Here is a 15590-nt window from a genome sequence, read left to right as displayed (position 1 = left end):
ATTGATATTCCATGGGCTTTCTTTGGAATGTGAGGCCGGAAGGACAGAGCGAAGAAGGTCGTCGGGTTATACGATACACGTAAAAAGAAAAAGAAAGAGAGAAGAGGCAAAAAAAGACATGTTAAATTTTCGTTGAAAAATAGGTGTAACGATTGACCAAACGATGCATCAAAATTTCCAACGACTGGAGAGGTTGACATAGGAAATATGCACGATAAGATTTTTGTCTTAGCAGGCTTGGCTTCTGAAGCAGGTAGTGAGACTCTGGCGAGAACCTGTTCGTAGGATCTCGACATTGTCATGATTTACTGTGCCAGTGCGATAAACATAAAAGTACAGGTTTGTAAGTGCTCAAACATCGCCATGCCAGTACTGGACAGCTGTTTTGGCCATATTGGGCCATCGTCAACAGTACGCAGGCAGAGAATGTTTGAGCGACTGGCGTCAGAAGTTCACGTGGCACGTTAATCCTCCCGTCAGGGTGTGCGACTCACCACTGAGAGCCCAGTGCAGACGCCCAGACGCCAAAAGTACAGGGTTGCCCAAGATAAAGTTCCGGATTTATAATGACGATAAAACGAAGTATACTGCGTTTCGGGAGTTCAAGTATGCATATGACGACGTATCACGCATTAAATTTTTATGTTAGTACACTCATTCAGTTCAACCTACGGCGAATATTTCGTGGAAATTAAAAATAATAATAATAATAAACGCCGGCTATTTTCTATGACCTGTGCTTCGGTTCCTGTCGCTAGGTGGTGCCACGGTCGGACGCGGCGTTGCGGACGGCATTGAAAGCAAGGCAGAGAACAAATGAAAAACGTGATGTCGTCGTTTTTCAACAGACGCCTTCTCTTTGTGGCTTTAATGGTAGGCCCTGCTTTTCGAGATAGAAACTTGTAGTCGTTCACGAAGGATGGTACGCCTCAACATGTGCGCCGCGAACACTGATGCAGCGATGGAGTCTTGCTCAATCAATCCTTTGCTTGAGATCTCAGAAGCGTGTTGATGGAGCCGCGCCCAACGGGTTGTTTGCGGACCAGTATCAGCGGTTATGGCGATTTACGTGGCCATTGAGATGAAAGTTCCCCTCGTCGCTAGAGAGCAAAATGGATCAGCTCCCATGGCATAGCGGTTAGGACGATCGCTTTCCACGCCGAGACTGGGATGGGAGGTGACACTAGTTTGAATCCTGGCACCGGCTCTGCTGTCTGAGGTTTTCCCTGGGTTTTCCGAAGACTTTAGAGATGAATGTTAGAGGAAGTGCACATCCTGTGAAAGGATGTTTGCCAGACTCTGAAAGGAAGTCTGCATCCTGCTATTCTAGACTTTGACATCCTGTTTTTGAGAGCAAGACTTCCCCTCTGGAGTGTATATGTAGACACCCATCCTGCCAGTTCCTTCAGTATGCTTCAAGATGACGACAGGGGATGATGTGCCTCGAGAAGGAGCGGAAGCTGGTGTCCGGGTAAGTTTGTTGCTATGCTGACTTGCTGGTGTTGATTACCATAGCTTTGAAAAAGAATATATATTCTTTTTTTATATGTAAGGGGTGGTCGTCTACATCTTGGCGTCAATCTTCTTGTAGGAACCCGACTTGCCAGTTGCTGCCGGTGGAGGAGATATAATTATTTTACCTGACCCTTTGCATTTGCCCATCACTTTCGCCGTCGAAACTTTCTTCAACGAGCTTCGAGGAGATGCTGGTAAAGTCTGGTTCCGAGGGAAATTTTCGAAGACACTGTGCAACGCTTGGAATTGGAACGTACTCGCATTGGCAACTCTGCCGACATCAGGGAAGCCATTCGAGAAATTGCATACGCATTAAGATTGTATAATCTTTTTGAATATGATGCTGCTGGTCGGTGTGCACGGTCAGTACGCTATACGTTTACCCTCTCAGGGTCTTTTTGGCGTAAATGACGTTTTAGAGCGTGAACTAGATCCCGAAGATCTCTTGGCGGGAATTTTGGTTGACGCCTGGAATGCTGTTTGTGATTTGACAGGATTGAACGACTTTAAGATTTAATAAAGATTTATTCTTGGCTTGGATCGAAGGGTATTGATAATTCTCTGGGCGGTCTGGTTCTTCCTCCTCTGCTGCTGCTGCTGCCGCCGCCGCGGCTTGCTCCTGCTGCTTCTCTTCGTCTCAACTGTTGCAGTATGTAGTCGCGGTCACGTCGTGCCAAGTCTGCTTCTTCCCGCAGCGTTTGTACCTGGGCCGCTCTTGCTCGGTCGGCCGCTACTCTCGCATCTTCTGCAACGACCCTCTGGCGTTCCGCTTGCTCTCTTGCCTGCTCCGCTTCGCTGAACGACGCCATGATTGCGAATGGGTCGTCGGCCTGTGCTTGCATCCCGCTATCTGTGGCTGTGGGAGGTGGTGGTATCTGGTTGCGAGTCTTGTCGCCCACGGCGCCGGGTAGCGGCCTCAGTTGCGTTTCGTCTTGGCGTGTCGGAGCCCACACGAGACTCGGGTAGCCTCCGTAGCTACACGCGATGTCGGGTCCGAGGAGTTCCCTCGATGGCTATGGGCGAAATTGGTGCAAGTGTTGTAGAATCTGTTTATCGCCGCAGACCTGTACGAGTTGGTACTGGTGCTGTTGCGCGGCTGATAGACGACAAATTCGCTGTCCACTTGCCAGAATGCCGTTATGTCTTGGAACTGGTTTCTGGACGAGACGTCGTCCTTGTGGTGCTTGGAGACGGCCATTATGCCAAAGTTGCATGTAGGTTGAGTGGGGCGAACGGGTACTGAGCCCAGTCCGGTCCTGCAGTGGTAACGTTCGATCAGAGTGTAGTAACGATCCTTGTGTGTCGAGTCTTTGTCCATGGTCATCATGACGTCCATCTTTCCCAAGTTGCCTCTCTTGGTGGGATTTTTAAAAGACGCTCGCAAGTCGTCTACGTTGGTGATGGATACCACGTGGTCGTGTACGGTCTGTTCGCCAGGTATACCCAGGTGCGAGGTGGACGGGTTGAAGCGGTACTCGTAGTTGATGGCGGGCATCCCGACGTGGCCCTTGAAAGGAAACACGTTGGCATGTTTCGTCAGGTGCGGGCAGTGATTGTCGCCGTGCATCAGGATCGCTTCGTACGCCTTTGCGTGTCTGGGCACGCCCATGCACGTTGGTATTTCGATGCCTCGTAGAGTTGTCGTGTTTTCTTCTATCGGTCCCGAGTAACTCTTTGCCATCTTCTCGCGCGCCGGTTTGAAGAGAAAGTCCTGGTCCGTTATGGTCATCGGGTTGCCCGATTCGAAACTCGCGGGCAGTACCGGTACGGTGTCGAACGAGTGGTTCAGGCCTATCGCCGTCATGCCGTACAATAGGACGCATACTAACCTCCTGTCCCCCACTCCTTACTGCTGCCCTCTCTTCATCTGTCCACCTATGTGCGCCGCTCATAGCCACAGTTGCTTCGCGGCGCTAACACGGAATTTTAAAAAAATAATAGACAAAATGAACTCCAAGTGAGCTGGACTGTCAACAATGCACCGCACACTCTAAAAACAGCACTTCACCGCATAGCACGGTGTGCGCCAACCGTTGCCACGAATGATAGGGTTGTTGCTTCTGATTCGGGTAATCGTGCTTCTTGTTTCTTGAGTGAAGCACTTTGTGCACTTTTTTTATGGTGTGCTCCGACGGCGCAAGGCGGTTGTAAGTCGCTCTGAATTTTCTTTGCACGAGTGCAACACTTCTTAGCTCCGTGCACCAGAGCACTATGTTTGTGCGCTCCTATACAGTTAGTTGGTGTATTGTACCTAATGTGAATAGAGAGCTAACGCAAATGAAAACACGTGCACGTCGAACAACTCGATTAGACTTGCATACGATTGTTATAAAGACAGAATCGTCTGCTCGGGTGCTTGCTGGTTGCCTTCGTTCTCATATTTCGCCTTCGCGGTTTTACGTTACGTATTGCAATCTTTTGTTGTTGTTGCCTTTCAGTGGGTTCCAGGGCATTGCGGAATAACTGGGAACCACGAGGCCGACGCTGCCGCTGCCGCTGCACACCAACAACGACCTTCTATGCCCATTATACTCTCGAGAGGAGACAGAAGACCCCTCCTCAGGCATTTGTCCGATTCCTGGTCTACCCTACAGTGGCAACACGACATTCCAACTATGTCCTCTTTGGGAAATGTAGACCCAACGCGGTCATACCGACTGCCTGCAAAGCTTCCTCGTCCTCTGAAGTCACTCATCCACAGGCTACGTCTGAATGTGGCCTTCACTCCGTCCTATCGATACCAGCTAGGCTGTGAGGCTAGCCCTATGTGCAACGAGTGTGGCGTACTTGCCAACGTTGAGCACATACTCCTCCGCTGCCGGACCTATGTCAACGAGAGGCGTACACTGCAGTCGCAGCTTGCCACCCTTGGCTGCCGCCCCTTCAACTTGTCGACCATCCTCGGCCCTTGGGACACCGCGGCCGACTCCAGGGCGGCCTTACGTCACGTGGTTGACTTCTTTGAGGCGACAGGCCTAAAGGACTCACTATGACCCCAGCAGCGCCCTCGGACACTCCCACCACCACGATCACGTCCAGCATCGTCATCGCCACTTCGATCATTCCCGTCATCTCTCATCGTCACCACTGATCATTGTCACCACTCATATTAGACCCCTAGCTATGGGGTAGCGTTCCACTCCTAGAGTGGAAAACCTCCCCACTTCATCATCACAATATATATGATGTTGTTGTTGTTGTTTTTTCTATGTACAAAAGCGCTGTATACAGCAGTTTTGTGCATTAAGTTCGACACACTCCGTTGCTTTCAATGCCGTCCGCAACGCCGCTTCAGATTCTGGCGCCATCTAGCGGAAGCAACGAAAGGGATAGAACAAAAGCTTGCTACAACAGGTATAGGCCATAGAAAATGTTAAGGAGCCGGCGGTTTATATGAATTTTCACGAGATTTTCGGAGTAAGTGTAACGGAGTGACTGTACTGACATAAAATTTTAGTGCACGATACGTCATCCGGTGCATAGTTAAGCTCCCGAAGCGCCGTATTATTGGTTTTATAGTCATTACGAACCCCGAACTTTATCTTGAGCAACCCTGTATATACGCATGTGTTCGTACGAAAGCTCCTCCCTCTTCGAAAGTACAATGCATTAACATGTATGGAGTGACGAAAGTAAAGCCACAGCCTTTCGGCTTTTGCGGGCCCGCTAAAATTGTGCATCGGAATCAGTACACAAGCCTACACTCTTAAAAATGAACTTCACCACATAGCTAGCTCCTAGCCAACCATCACCCCGAATGACAACGTTCTCGCCCTAGATTTGTTGAAAACGGGAGGAGGAGCCTATTTTGTTCCATTATGCACGGCACAAAATAGGCTCCTCCTCCCGTTTTCAACAAATCAGGGGCGAGAACGTTGTCATTCGGGATGGTGGTTGGCTAGGAGCGTGCTATGTGGTGAAGTTCATTTTTAAGAGTGTAGGGTACGCAGGAGAAGCAACCATGCAAAGATGTCTGTCGAGTCCCACTTACGCTCTTAAAACAGAGGGGGAGGCGGTGTGTGTGTGTGGGGGGGGGGGGGGGGGAGTAATGGCAGGATCAGCTTGCCGTTGTTGGCCACACAGGACTTCACCACCTAGCATGCTGAAAGCCAATCAGTGCACCGAATAATACCGTCATCGCTCTCATAATACCGCACGTGGCGTACGCTTTTTTGTGTCATTAACATAAAGATTTAAGTGTCACAAACTGCGTACGTCTCCCGTTTTCAACAAATCAGGGTAGAGAGAGCGATGTTATTCGAGATGGTTGGCTGACTTACTATACAGCGTGCTATGCGGCGAAGTTCTGACTTAGGAGTGCAGGGTGCCGACGCAACGTTGTAATGACTGAAGCACGGTAATGCTTCAGCACAGACCGTTGAATGCACAGAGACGAATCAGATGATTGTAAAGGTGAGCACGTTTGTGCGTACACGCCAGGACATGCGGAATATTTTGGTATTTGCGGGTTGAAACTGCGCTGCTGGCATCCATGTTACCTGCCCAGTACCATCTTTAGTTTTTCTCACGTTCGCTTTGTGACGTTCCTGCACTTACGTGATTAGGACTCGGTTAGGCATATCATGAAAGTAGTTTTATAAGCTATAGGCAGCTCTCTGTATTAGTCAGTTATGCTTACTTTTGCTGAATTAACCGGGCATGGTAATCCGATTAACGTTGTGCTTGGCTGCGACGAATGCTTTGTCAAGCATTCAATGCACATAATTTTCGTCGGCAATCTGTCGATCGAAGGACGCGCATCGCGCAAGCTTTCTGCGTCATGGATTATAATTCGCGGCTTTACGTCACAGTCGGTTACTGGACTGATTTTCCTCGTTCACGCGCGTCGAGGATGTGTTTTTCGTATTAACAAGCTACACGCATGTTATTAACGAGTTTTCTTATTATGTACAGGTTTCAAGGCCTACTCTGCGTCGATTTTACCTGTACTGTACCGTAGCCTGTACAACGGGTAACCTGCAGTCAGTCGTATCGCCAAACGACGCGTGCGTAAACTAGTGGAGTTCTCTTTTCAGAATATGGAACTGTTTGTAAATCACGCAGCACTCACATCATGTGCGAATACAGTCATACAGTGTGAAAGAAAAAAAAAACATATCAAGTGTGCGTTAGATGACGCGGGATATCCCTTGGGTTTTCCTGCGCAAGAGAAATTGGAGTTTTACTATTGGGTATGCGAAGACGTACGCGTGTTTACGTAAGTTTTACGTTTTGGTTACGTAATCAACAGCGAGTAAACGGTAAATTTCAATAATATTGACAAATGCAATCATTTCATGAAAATATCATCGCGTTAGAGTTTCCAACGTCGGCAGCACAATTTATCAATGTCATTTAGGCCCAATGGGACCTGCCACATGAACTTGGTTATTTCGCAGCGGAGCAAAACATAAGTAATGCTTAAAAAAAAACTCAGAATGTAGCACAGATCTTATGATGCAATGCGTTCGAGCGTGTAGTGTGGGGGTGGCTGGAAATTGATATATGACAGGGGAAAGTGCTAACTGTGGTACCCCATTCGTCTACTTTATATTCCCAGTTTCGAAATGTCGGCGGGTGGCAACGCTAGCTGTTTTGCGTGTGAAGGTATGTTCGACTGTGAGTTACGCGCGCAGCGGACAGGTTGCGTGGATGCAGTTCATAAAAACGTCACTATGCCTGTGGCGGCTGGACTTTTTCTTCTTCTTTTTTTTTTTTTTTTTCTATGCCACAGTGGAAGACGGCACCTTCGGGATTCATCGCACGCGTAACGAACAAACGAAGGAACGAGTATGAACACGCGACTTATGACGCGCTGTTTGCCTTAAAGGTACCCACCCCCCACCCCCTCCCAAAGAATTAGGTAAAACATTAGGTTCCCTCCTCCTCCACTACATTCTTAAAAATGAACTTCACCGCATAGCATGCTCCTAGCCAACCATCATCTCGAATGATATCGTTATCTTTCCTGATTTGTTGAAAGCGGGAGGCGTACGCCTTATTTATGACAATTATGAACCGCATAAGTGCCGCATAAATGGCGTACACCTCCCGTTTTCAACAAATCAGGGAAGATAACGATATCATTCGATATGATGGTTGGCTAGGAGCATGCTATGCGGTGAAGTTCACTTTTAAGAGTGTACGTGCTTCGAGAAAGAAAGAGACCTCCCCGACACCCGCACTCGACCTTCGCGCCCCTATATAGGCACATTTCTGAATAAAACTCCGCATAGGGCCAGAGAAAAAATTGCAGGAGTTGATCGCTATACACTACTGCATGATCCATTCGTAAGTGCAACGACTTTCTGTTCCTTGCGTTGCATGCTTCTAGTCGCAAGTTGTTTCCGTTCGAGGTCAGCTCTCACGTGGCGACGCCCTATACGCGACGTCGTGAGCGGGCGGCGGAAGAGCGTCAGAGCGTGCGGTTTTCATGTTCCCGCTACAGTGGCATTCCGGCGTCCAAAGAAGACAAAAAATCGGGAGGCGTGGCCTTTCTGTGTCACCTTATTGGTCTCCAGTACATAATTCTCGGCAGCTCTCGCCGACGTCGTGAAAGAAGTTCGGCATGGGAATTGTTTTTGGCTCGACGGCTCTCCTCTCCCAACGCCGGAAACGCCAACATCTGACGAATTAGTGACTGATGCAGACCGAGCATAGCTGTCGGAGACGCTCCCCATGAGTGCCTGCGATGTAGCGCATGACATTAACGACGGATGTAGCTTTCTCCTTTATGCGTTGAGCTTTGGCTGACCAGGACAGAGATCTGTCCAATATGACCCCAAGGAACCTGTGATGTGTTACTCTACGGAGTTGTTGACCATTGACTTGAAGCTGAAAGTTCGGTAAACGTTTCCTCGTGAACGGCATCACTACTGTTTTCTCTAACGACACATCCATGCCCCGTTGAGACAAGAAGATGGTAACCTTGTCTAGTGCCTCCTGAAGACGTGTACGAAGCGCTGGCCACTGTTTCCCGGAAAACCACAGACATAAGTCATCGGCATACATATTCAGACGTACACCTCGTGGTAACAGGGACGGGAGTGTCGTCAGTAGGGCATTAAAAAGAATGGGACTGAGTACTGCTCCCTGCGGCATTCCTGCGGTCACTGAGTGCTTCTGTGTGTCCCCGGTGCTGGTACGCATGAATACCGCCCGGCCACTTAAATAGTTAGCAATCCACCTCAACGCTCGCCCTTTATGCCGAGGGAATAGAGGCCATGCAGAACATGAGGGTCACTTGCAGTGTCATACGCCCTTTTGATGTCAAGGAACACAGCTGCAGTCAATCGTCCACCCGATCGCTCCTGTTCAACTGTAGATACTAAGTCCAGTAGGCAATCCATTGTACACCTTCCTCTTCGGAACCCAGCCATCTCTTTCGGCAGACGATTGCGAGATTCCAAATACCACTCAATCCGAGATAAGATAATACGTTCCATAATCTTGCACAAACATCAGCTTGTCAAGCTTATTGGGCGAAACGAGTCTATTTGACTCGGTGCTTTCCCCGGCTTCAGAATAGGTTTTGCTCGCGATACCTTCCAGCCCTCAGGGATACTTCCCTTTTGCCATTGGTCATTCATCAACCGAACCAATACATTCCGAGCCACATCGTCAAGATGCATTATCATTTGGTACGATACACCATCCGGGCCCGGGGACGACCGGCGATTGCACGCTTGAATGGCAAAATTTCATCCACCAAAACAGCGTAGTTTTGAAGATAAAGAAAAACCAACACGCATCACATCCCTTCTCGGTTTCACGGTATGGGCCAACGCCACCAAGAAGCAAATAATAATAATGATAATAATAATTCGGGGCTTTATGTCGCGAGACAACTGTGATCATGACGGACGCCACAGTGGTCGAATCTGCGGATTAATTTTGCCCACCTGAGTGTTCTGTCCCTCGCGGAAGACGGCGTGTCTGAGCAACTTGTACCCTTCACCCAGTTGCCACCGTGCTCGGTCGGGTTTGAACCCTCGTTCAGCAGACGCACACGCTACCGACTGAGCCACCGAGGCCGGCAAGAAGCAAAGCATGACTGCTTTAACGACGTGACGTAACAGTTAAGAGTCCGCCAATCACGACCGCGCTTCGGGGGACGTTGCTATGGAGATAAGCCGTCATCAATCGGATGTACATCCACTGATGATAGCCGCAGAAATACCGTGTTTGAAGTCGTCTGCGGCGGTTGGCAGACATCCCCACTTTACATGCCCACGTGCGAAGGAGTCAGAGGGGACATTAAGCAGGTCTTGTGTACCTAGGTGGCGTTGCAAGCTCGGAATTACTAACAGTGACGTCAAGGCTGCAAAAAGCGCGGGAAAAAGGTGACCATAAAAACCTGGCTGCGAATTTAAAATCGAAATATTTTGCACGGTGCCTGTGGGCGGTGCCGCAGCACAACGTCTATTTAGCTCTGATGTGGGTCCGTACAGTTCTTATTGAATATCGTTCGATTTCGATTTCGAAACTGAAAACATTGCCCATCGCGGTTCGTCCCCGCCTTAATCATCGCCGCGACGGACGTATATTTCTCTACTTCTTATTACCATCTTTGTAATTTGGAATTTGGAAACCTCCCCACTTCATCATCACAATATATATGTTGTTGGTGTTGGAATTTGTGGAAAGTTATGGAAATGGTTTCAATCCTATTTGACATCGAGCGAAAATGTTGTTCGGATACAGGACTGTAGTTCGGATGTGTACTCGTCGCTATCTGGAGTGCCGCAGGGGTCCAACCTCGGTCCTCTGCTTTTCGTAATTTTTGTTAATGATATTGGTAATGTCGTCCAACACTCTAAGCTTCTCTTGTACGCCGATGGTATTAAGTTGTTTTTAAGTATGCGGGATACTGTGGATTGCTCTCTTCTTCAGAGTGATATTTCAAACTTAAATAATTGGTGTTGGGAAAATGGACTTATGATCAATCCCGCCAAGACCAAAGTCATGACAGTGACACGGAAAAAAGACGCGAAAGTGAATTACGCGAAAAGTGCGAAAGTGAATTACGCCATTGATGGTACTGTCATCGAACGTGTGTCTGTCGTTCGAGACTTGGGTGTCTACGTAGACTGTTCTTTATCTTTCCTAGAACATGTGCGTTTGTTGGTTAGGGATTCAACAAGACTTTTTGGAATTCTTTGCCGTGTAACGAGTCACTTCCGTGACTTTCATTGTCTTGCGTATTTATACTGTACTATTGTACGCACGAAACTTGAGTTCGCCTCCGTAGTATGGGATGGATTATCGAACAGTTCTTCTGCTCAACTTGAATGTGTGCAGCGGCGTGTTGTGCGGGTCGTGTACGATAGCTATTTTAGGAGAAGTTGTTATTTTGACTATTTGTCAATATTGTCTAGGATCGGTGTGGGCACGCTGTATGGTAGGAGGTGTGTGCGTGACGCTATTTTCCTATTTAAAGTTATCCATGGTATGTTGTCTTGTCAGGAATTTTTATCTTCTTTGTCGTTCAAGGCTCCGCTTAGGCGTTCTCGACTGTTGCTGCTCTTTTATCCGTTGATGCCGTCCATTATGTCCCCGTCGTCCAGGCTACAATTAAGATTTAACTCTTTACCGTACGACGTTGACGATTTTGGTAGTGTTACCTTGTTTAAGAATTCTGTTGTTGAGTACTTGGAATATTGTCTTCCATGATGATTGGTGTTTTATTTTAAGTCGTCCAGGCTACAATTAAGATTTAACTCTTTACCGTACGATGTTGACCTTTTTGGTAGTGTTAACTTGTATAAGAATTCTGTTGTTGACAACTTGGAATATTGCCTTCCATGATGATTGGTGTTTTATTTTAAGTCGTCCAGGCTACAATTAAGATTTAACTCTTTACCGTACGATGTTGACCTTTTTGGTAGTGTTACCTTGTATAATAATTCTGTTGTTGACTGCTTGGAATATTGTCTTCCATGATGATTGGTGTTTTATTTTAAGTCGTCCAGGCTACAATTAAGATTTAACTTTTTACCGTACGATGTTGACGTTTTTGGTAGTGTTACCATGTATAAGAATTCTGTTGTTGACAACTTGGAATATTGCCTTCCATGATGATTGGTGTTTTATTTTAAGTCGTCCAGGCTACAATTAAGATTTAACTCTTTACCGTACGATGTTGACCTTTTTGGTAGTGTTACCTTGTATAAGAATTCTGTTGTTGACAACTTGGAATATTGCCTTCCATGATGATTGGTGTTTTATTTTAAGTCGTCCAGGCTACAATTAAGATTTAACTCTTTACCGTACGATGTTGACCTTTTTGGTAGTGTTACCTTGTATAAGAATTCTGTTGTTGACAACTTGGAATATTGCCTTCCATGATGATTGGTGTTTTATTTTAAGTCGTCCAGGCTACAATTAAGATTTAACTCTTTACCGTACGATGTTGACCTTTTTGGTAGTGTTACCTTGTATAATAATTCTGTTGTTGACTGCTTGGAATATTGTCTTCCATGATGATTGGTGTTTTATTTTAAGTCGTCCAGGCTACAATTAAGATTTAACTTTTTACCGTACGATGTTGACGTTTTTGGTAGTGTTACCATGTATAAGAATTCTGTTGTTGACAACTTGGAATATTGCCTTCCATGATGATTGGTGTTTTATTTTAAGTCGTCCAGGCTACAATTAAGATTTAACTCTTTACCGTACGATGTTGACCTTTTTGGTAGTGTTACCTTGTATAAGAATTCTGTTGTTGACAACTTGGAATATTGCCTTCCATGATGATTGGTGTTTTATTTTAAGTCGTCCAGGCTACAATTAAGATTTAACTCTTTACCGTACGATGTTGACCTTTTTGGTAGTGTTACCTTGTATAATAATTCTGTTGTTGACTGCTTGGAATATTGTCTTCCATGATGATTGGTGTTTTATTTTAAGTCGTCCAGGCTACAATTAAGATTTAACTTTTTACCGTACGATGTTGACGTTTTTGGTAGTGTTACCATGTATAAGAATTCTGTTGTTGACAACTTGGAATATTGCCTTCCATGATGATTGGTGTTTTATTTTAAGTCGTCCAGGCTACAATTAAGATTTAACTCTTTACCGTACGATGTTGACCTTTTTGGTAGTGTTACCTTGTATAAGAATTCTGTTGTTGACAACTTGGAATATTGCCTTCCATGATGATTGGTGTTTTATTTTAAGTCGTCCAGGCTACAATTAAGATTTAACTCTTTACCGTACGATGTTGACCTTTTTGGTAGTGTTACCTTGTATAATAATTCTGTTGTTGACTGCTTGGAATATTGTCTTCCATGATGATTGGTGTTTTATTTTAAGTCGTCCAGGCTACAATTAAGATTTAACTCTTTACCGTACGATGTTGACCTTTTTGGTAGTGTTACCTTGTATAATAATTCTGTTGTTGACTGCTTGGAATATTGTCTTCCATGATGATTGGTGTTTTATTTTAAGTCGTCCAGGCTACAATTAAGATTTAACTCTTTACCGTACGATGTTGACCTTTTTGGTAGTGTTACCTTGTATAATAATTCCGTTATTGACTACTTGGAATATTGTCTTCCATGATGTTTGGTGTTTTAGTTTAAGTGCAACATTTTAAGGCTTTTAGCTGTTATGTGCACTTTCTAATAATAAAATTAAAAAATCAATAAAAAAATCTTATCACTTCACGTTGTCACAGGAGGTGCACCTTGTCTGACTAGCACTTCCCTGGAAGAAGAGACAAAATCTCGCGAATAACGACGAACACGATACGTATCCACGTGCCCTACTACATATTTCCTTCATTATTTTTTTTCGTTCTTTTACGCTTCATCTCTTTGTCGAACCTCCCTAATGGAATGCGCGATAATATCGGGAAAAAAACGAATGGAAAAGTATATTGCCAAACTAAGGTAGGATCAGGAGACATTCCACTCTCTATTCGCTGCAGTAGCGTCTAATAACGAGTTTTCCTTCTTTTCCCTCCCCAAGGTGCAATCAAGTGAAGCAATGTCGAATTGAAATCCTAGGCCCGGCGGTACCCACGAGGGAATACATGGAAACGACGTTGGCGCCCCCTACTTGCTGCTATGCCACCTGCGACTTCGGTCCCGACCTATTAGTCGGCTTGTTTTCTCCTCGACTTCTTTCGCGAATACCCGACGGGACGGCTGCTTAAACTGTGTTCTTGAGAAAAGCAATAAACAACCGCAGAGGCGATAGCGGGAAAGTCCCGACGGAGTTTAACGTTATGTAGGACGCTGGTGTTTAACATGGAGGTTATATCCTGAGCGCTGAAATAGCGCCCTAACAATGTTATTAGTCGCTCGCCAGCTGTAACGGCTGCACAAAATTAGTTGGAGCCGTTTCTGCTGCCGGGCGACTATACACTGAAAAAGATAGAAAACCTAGCTGACAGCACTGATTCACCAGGGAGTACACTCTTACAAATGAACTTCACCGCATAGCACGCCCCTATCCAACCATCGTCCCGAATGAAGTCGTTATTGGCCCTGATTTGTTGAAAACGGGAGGCGTACGCCTTTTTTGTGACACTTATGCTGTTCATAATTGTCGCAAAAAAGGCGTACGCCTCCAGTTTTCAACAAACCAGGGCAGATAATGATATCATTCGAGATTATGGTTGGCTAGGAGCGTGCTATGTGGTAAAGTTCATTTGTACCCTATCCGGCCATTACCCCCCCCCCCCCTCATTTTTAAGGGTGTAGCCTTCAACGGGGGAGAGTAACCTTCGACCTTTATAGAGTGATAACGAAGTGTAATGCCATAGTGAATAACACATATTTCCTTCTCGTTGCGTTTAAATCACATAGTATACAAAATTTTAAATGAATTTGAAGCCTGCCGGCGTCGCCACCAGCTCCAACCAGGTCGAGCACGTCAGCAACTTGCTTTGCTATCTCGGTTCCTTTGTCAAGAATAAATGCACCCGACAAACTGATTGAAGAAAACCAGCGTATTTCTTTTCTTTATCTAATATAATCTAAATCACGAACAAAAGGTTGACCAGAAAATGCACTATGTATTTGGTTAGCGGTACGGTAGCTGGTGTATGCTCTCAGGATGTAAGATAGAATTTTCCGTGGCGACAAAGTCAGTATCATCGCGCTTCGAAACATACCGTTCAATAGTCAAAATCCGATAAGGTCCCTTCATTTGGGCGTTCCATCTTTTACAATCAGTATATAGACAGGGCATATATAGACGGTTAAAATTATAGATTGCTATTTGTTGCTTTTTCACCATGTTCTTCCCTTCTCTCTCTCTTTCTTTCTTTGCTCCTGGAGATCTTTGTAATTTGTAATATGCACCTTTTTATTATGTGAGAGCCTCTTCGCAGGCACTGCCTCGCGGCTATTAATGTAGTATGGTGAATTAACTTATATTGCAATAAAATGAGTTGAGTTGAGTTGAGATGAAAATCGTAATTTCGCCATTTGCATTTTTTGTTCACATCCGATTCTTCGGAAATATCCGTCCGCTGCCTGCAGGAACGAAGAGAACGGTGACGCTATAACATGTCATACGATATCGTCGTGTTTTCAATTAAATCGACAACGCTGCCTTGTATGTCCGCGCTTCAACAAAGCCGAAGCAATAATAGAACTTACCCGGAAGACCACCAAATACGAGCGAAATGCGATCTCACAGCTATAGGAGCGGAGGAGGAACGGGTCACATCCACGGTGACCTCGAAGCAAAAGAGGGAATCGAATACACTTACAGGCACTATACGAGGGCCAAAACCACTTAGAGTGTTCGGTTACACGCTTATTAAACCCTTCTACGAGCAATGGCAGCGCAAACATTCTAAGTGGTCTGCCGTGCTCGATATACTGCTAAATTTGGGAACCAGACTCGCATAGGCCTATGTACAGTATACCGAGTGTCTGCCCTGGGACCCACCACCGCAATTCTGTGGAATTTAAATAGAATCGAATGTCATATATGCAGTATCACGTTTGCGTGTTGCGTGTGATGGAGAGAAAAACGTTTCCAGCGGCTCAAATTTCATATAGGCAAAAGGTAAGCACGTTTTCTTTGCGTTTCAAACAACCCTTGATTCTGCCGATGAA

General features: G+C 45.9%; 1 long non-coding RNA gene across 1 annotated transcript; it reads left to right on the top strand.

Moving 5' to 3' along the window:
- The first annotated feature begins 1424 nt into the window (after positions 1–1424).
- Positions 1425–2055, top strand: LOC135396168 (uncharacterized). Its single transcript, XR_010423337.1, has 2 exons — positions 1425–1471; positions 1592–2055. It is a non-coding gene; the product is annotated as an uncharacterized LOC135396168 (long non-coding RNA).
- Positions 2056–15590: the final 13535 nt, after the last annotated feature.

Source organism: Ornithodoros turicata, chromosome 5, assembly GCF_037126465.1.
Source record: "Ornithodoros turicata isolate Travis chromosome 5, ASM3712646v1, whole genome shotgun sequence".
NCBI classification, from domain to species: domain Eukaryota; kingdom Metazoa; phylum Arthropoda; class Arachnida; order Ixodida; family Argasidae; genus Ornithodoros; species Ornithodoros turicata.
The sequence above is the reverse complement of the archived record's forward strand: the minus strand, read 5'-3'. Positions and strand labels throughout refer to the sequence as shown.